We start from the raw sequence: 5,409 nt of genomic DNA on the forward strand, positions 1-5,409 counted from the left end.
CCCAGGCAAGAATACTGGAGTCAGTCGCCATTCCCTTCTCTTCCTGACCCAGGGGATCTTCCTGACCCAGGGACTGAACCTGTATGTCTTGCTTTGCAGGTAGATTCTTTATTCTCTGTGCCATCACGACCACAATATACACCTCAAAGTTGCATCTCCTTTCCAATTCACACTCATTATCACTCTCACTGACATTACCTTTTCTGATCCTCTATCTTTTTAGGCTTTCCCAACCTTTGCTTGGGCTTTCCGGGTAGCTCAGCTGGTAAAGAATCTGTCTGCAATGCGGGAGACCTGGGTTCAGTCCCTGGGTTGGGAAGATCCCCTGGAGGACGGCATGGCAAGCCACTCCAGTATTCCTCCCTGGAGAATTCCCATGGACAGAGGAGCCTGGTGGGCTACAGTTCATGGGTCACAAAGAGTCAGACATGACTGAGTGACTAAGCACAGAACAGCAGCAACCCCTGCTTTCCTCAGATCCAGAGTCTGTTGCCACCTGCTTGTTCTTAGATAAAAGAACTGCCCATTGCTTATCTAGCATGATGTTAGGTACTGATGGGTTGCCTTCCAGGCCAGCCTTAAATGAATGGCAGGGAAAGTGGTGTGCTAAGGCAGAAATGTGTTGGTAAAGTTTTAACTGATGTCTTAGATGGTCAAGAATCCACCTGAAATGCAGGAGACCCAGGTTAGATACCTGGGTTGGGAAAATCCCCTGGAGAAGAAATGGCTACCCACTCCAGTATTCTTGCCTGGAGAATTCCATGGACAGAGGCGCCTAGCAGGCTACAGTCCATGGGGTCCCACAGAATTGGACATGACTGAGGGACTAACACTCTAAAGTTTTAACAATCAGCTTTCCGAGGGAGGGGGAGGAGCAAACGGTAATCCCTAATTTGTAGCATTTGCCAATTTCTGTGTTGTAAACACACCCACTATGACCAATTTTAAGTTACCAAGGGGATGCAGAGCAGAACACCATTATTTAACATTTCCACTATACAAATACAACAGATGTGAATTACCTCAAGAGCACAGATGATGATGTGATAAAAATAATTAGGAAGTCATGTTCTACAATATTTCTTATCTTTATTAAAATTTATTTAATTGCAGCTGTGTATCATGTGGTTTAAAAAAATGGCTTTAACAACTGACTTGAAAAATTCCTGAAAATGTAACCATCAACTTTCATCAGTCAGTATGAGCCAATTCTGGCACATCACTGAAAGTACCCCAGAAGTCACTCCTTTTCATCATGCACATGTCTCTTTCCCATCATCTACCACAAAAGAGCAGAAACAAACCATTTGCAATGTACTCCATTGATCTGAACTCTGCCTTTAGTGTACTAAAATGAGCAAGACCAGGAATAAGGACACAAGTTCTAATCCCAGTCTTAACATGAATTGGCTGTGACCTTGACCTCTTTGGATTCCAGGCTCCTTATCCATAGAATAAGGGGCTTAGACAATTAGTGTTCTTAAATGACTCTTTCAGACACATTTGTGTGTGTGTGTGTGTGTGTGTGTGAGTGTTTACAACTCAACTGAGGTGCAATTCACACACAATAAACTAGATATATTTTAAAGAGTATAATTTGATGAGTTTTGTCATCCACCACACCCAAATGTTCTCTTGTGCACCCTTATGTATCTCTGCCTCTCAACTGTCACTAGGTACCAGTAATCTTTTTTGTCACTATAGAATACTTTGAATTTTCTATAATTTTATAAAAATGGAATCATACAGTATATACGTATTATGCTCTTTCTTTTTTTCTGCTTACTTTGGATTAAATTTGATCATCTTTTTCTAGTTTTTTGTTACAGAACCTGAGGTTATTAAGAGCTTTTCTAAAATAATGGTTCAGTGCTATAAACTTCCTTCTAAGTACTGCATTAGCTATATCCCACAAATTTGTATGTCTGTTTTCACTTTCATTCTTTTTAAAACACTAACTTCCCTTGAGACTTACTCTTCAGCCATGGATTATTTACAAGTGTGTAAATTTTTCCAAATATTTGGAAGATTTTCCATATATCTTGCTTTTACTGATTTTTTATTTAACTCCATTGTGGTCAGAGAATACACTTTGTATGACTTAAATCTTTTAACATTGAGACTTGTTATATGGTCCAGATATGGTAAATATTCAATGTGCACTTATAAAGAATGTTTTCTATTGCTGTTGGTTTGAGTGTTGTACAGGTGTCAATTAAATCAAATATATTGCTATTCAAATTTTCTATTTTCTTATTTTCTTTTTGGTCTATCCATTATTGATAAAATTACAGATTTGTCCTTCCTTGTTAAGTCAGTTTTTCTTCACATATTTTGAATTTGTTATTAAAATGCACATATATTTAGGGTTGTTATGTCCTTATGATCAATTAGCCACTTTATTATGAAATAGCCCTCTTTATCTCTCTTCACATTCTTTCCTTTGCAATCTACATTCTCTGGTAATAAGTCACTCTAGCTTTTTAAAAATTAGAGTTAACATAGTGTATCTTTCTCTAGCTTGTATGTTTAACCTATTTGTGTTTTTATATTTAAAGTGGACTATCTATAAGCAGCATATGGCTGAGTAATTTATTTTTTCCATTCTACCAGTCTCAGCCTTTAAATTGGGTTGCTATAAAACCACTGACTATAATATGACTCCTGATAAAGTTCTGTTCAAAACTGCCATCTTGCTACTTTTTATTTGTCCCAACTCTGCCTGTTATCCAATGTGTGGAAACTGTTGTTTCCCATAATTTGCCCACTTTTGGAGTTGTTCATGTGAGAGGGCAAATCCAACTCATTGTTACTTCATTATTGCTGGAAGTCAAAGTCCTTTATGTTATGTTTTTCATACTGATTTGTTATTTATATTTGGGTATTTGTTATTATCGGAGAAGGCAATGGCACCCCACTCCAGTACTCTTGCCTGGAAAATCCCATGGGCGGAGAAGCCTGGTAGGCTATAGTCCATGGGGTCGCAAAGAGTCGGACACGACTGAACGACTTCACTTTGACTTTTCACTTTCATGCATTGGAGAAGGAAATGGCAACCCACTCCAGTGTTCTTGCCTGGAGAATCCCAGGGACGGGAGAGCCTGGTGGGCTGCCATCTATGGGGTTGCACAGAGTGGGACACGACTGAAGCGACTTAGCAGAAGCAGCATTTTTTATTATATATGGATATCAATCTTATCTTTATGCATGTGCCAAATATGTTCCTCCAGTTTATCAATAGTCTTTTAACTCTCTTTATGGTGATTTTTTCATGAAGCAATTTTTAATTTTGATATTGTCAAATATTTCTCTTCCTTTGGGTTTTTATGTCATGTTTATAGATGCCCTATATTTTCTTCTAAATTGTCATGGTTTAAAAGAAGAAAAATAACTTCTCAGTATGAATTTTATTTTTAACATCAAGTTTATTAATTATAAAAGTAATACATGTACATGGTAAAAATCTAGTAAAACAGACTACTAGAGATGAAACTGAAAAGTTCCTTTCCTGTTCTCCCAGTGCCCCTCCTTGCCAACTTCCTCTTGCCAGAAGTAACTCTTATTAGCAATTTTTCATATATATCCTTCCTTACACATTCTGGACACATACATACACATGCATATTTATCCATTTTGTACACAAACAGGATACACACATGTGAGTGCATGTGCACACACACACACACAGAATTGTGCAAATTTTTCATTTAACATTGTATTTTTGAGTTCTTAATGTGACTGAGTTTTATCAGATATTCACCAGACTGACAAAGGGACCAGGGCAATCAGAGAGCATGGTAGGGACAGTGCACGGCAAAAGGCATATTCATCTCTGCAAAGCCAACACTTAGCAAAAACAAACAAACCTGGCACATAATAAATCCTCAATAAATGTGTTAAACAACTAAAAGGAAGGAAGAACTTGAGAAAACTGGAAACAAATTGCTATCTTGACCATCTCAGGCCAGACCGGGTCTCCTAACTGAAAATTACCACCTCCGAGGGCAGCAGGGAACAGTACCCAATGATAGATGAGGACATGGAGCAGCTAGACCTCTTGCCTGCAATAACTTTCCACTGTGTGTCTCTTTCCCCACTAGATTTACCACCTTCAGCACACACATTTAGTTTAAATGCACAGTTCACACTAACTACACAGCAAGAAAATCTGGGAGCTCAAAGACTACACATATCAGCTATATTACAGGTACAGGCTCATACAAACAGCTACCATTAATCAGTACCTACTGTGGGATAGGCACCAGGCTGGAAACAACAGCCCTGCAAGGTTAATGTCAATCTACTCCCATTTTATAGATTAGAAAACTTAAGGCTCCAAGAATCCCAATGACTTATTCAGGGTCACACAGCTAGCAAGAAGCCTCCAGAGACAGCTCTACACCTTAATTAGGTAAGCCTACTTTTCTGTCAGTCTCACAAAGTCTGTGATATTTTCCTTGCCTGGCATTCCTTTTCTCCATTTGTCTCATCTGGTGTTTTGTGGAAGCCAGGCAGAGATAGAAACATGTGGTTGTGGATCCATCCTAGGCTATGGAATATGTTGTGAGGGATGAGAGGTGTCAGTCATAAAAGTCCATGAAGAAGAACACACACATGGGGTAGGTCTTGAAAGTTCAGAAGGGAAATAGAAACTGGGTACTGGAGAACACCTTCAGAAGCCTAAGATATGAATATCATGGCAGCGCAAGAAACTCTAACACAAATATTCCCCTCTTCCTAAGTGCTTTTGGTGAGCTGCTCATGAACATGGCCCCTTTGTCTGCAGTCTTACAGCTGCTGGCCAGTATATCTCCCCACATCTTAATCCTTTCATTCTCAAGGCCCACATTAAGTCTTACCTCCATGAAGCCTTTCCCTATTAATCCACTCATTCCTCTTACTTTCTTTTGTGAGTTACAGTTTTACTTAAAATCAGCGCCATAATATATAACATGTGTTTGTTTGTACACCCTCTTGTCCTTTAATCATTTCAGGTATTTTGTCTCTTTAGGTGGACTCCTTCATGTTTTTTTTTTCTATTGTTCCCTGTCTGGTCTAAGTTTTGGGACTCCTGGTTGGAGGCTAGTCCCAACTCTCCCACTAATGAGCTGTGTAACTTGGAGCTCGTCACACCTTCTCTGAGCCTTATTTTCCCACCTGAGAAGGTTTTTGTAAAAACAGTAAACATTGTAACACAATATATTAATGTAAGGAATTATTGCTGAAGACATTTCAACTAAGGTGCTTCCTTTCATCTTTTACATTCTATTTAGTGGATGGTTCTATATAAATAGCAATCACTGCTGCTTGTTTCACACTAGCAGCCTCAGCAAAGGTTCAGAACAAGAATACTGCACAACTGTTAGAGATGGTGCCAGAGAGAGAGGAGGTCTGTATGCAGCTGATTCA

Source organism: Bos grunniens, chromosome X (genome assembly GCF_055505025.1).
Source record: "Bos grunniens cultivar Pamir isolate PY7600 chromosome X, Bosgru_T2T1.0, whole genome shotgun sequence".
In the NCBI taxonomy this organism is placed as follows: Eukaryota; Metazoa; Chordata; class Mammalia; order Artiodactyla; family Bovidae; genus Bos; species Bos grunniens.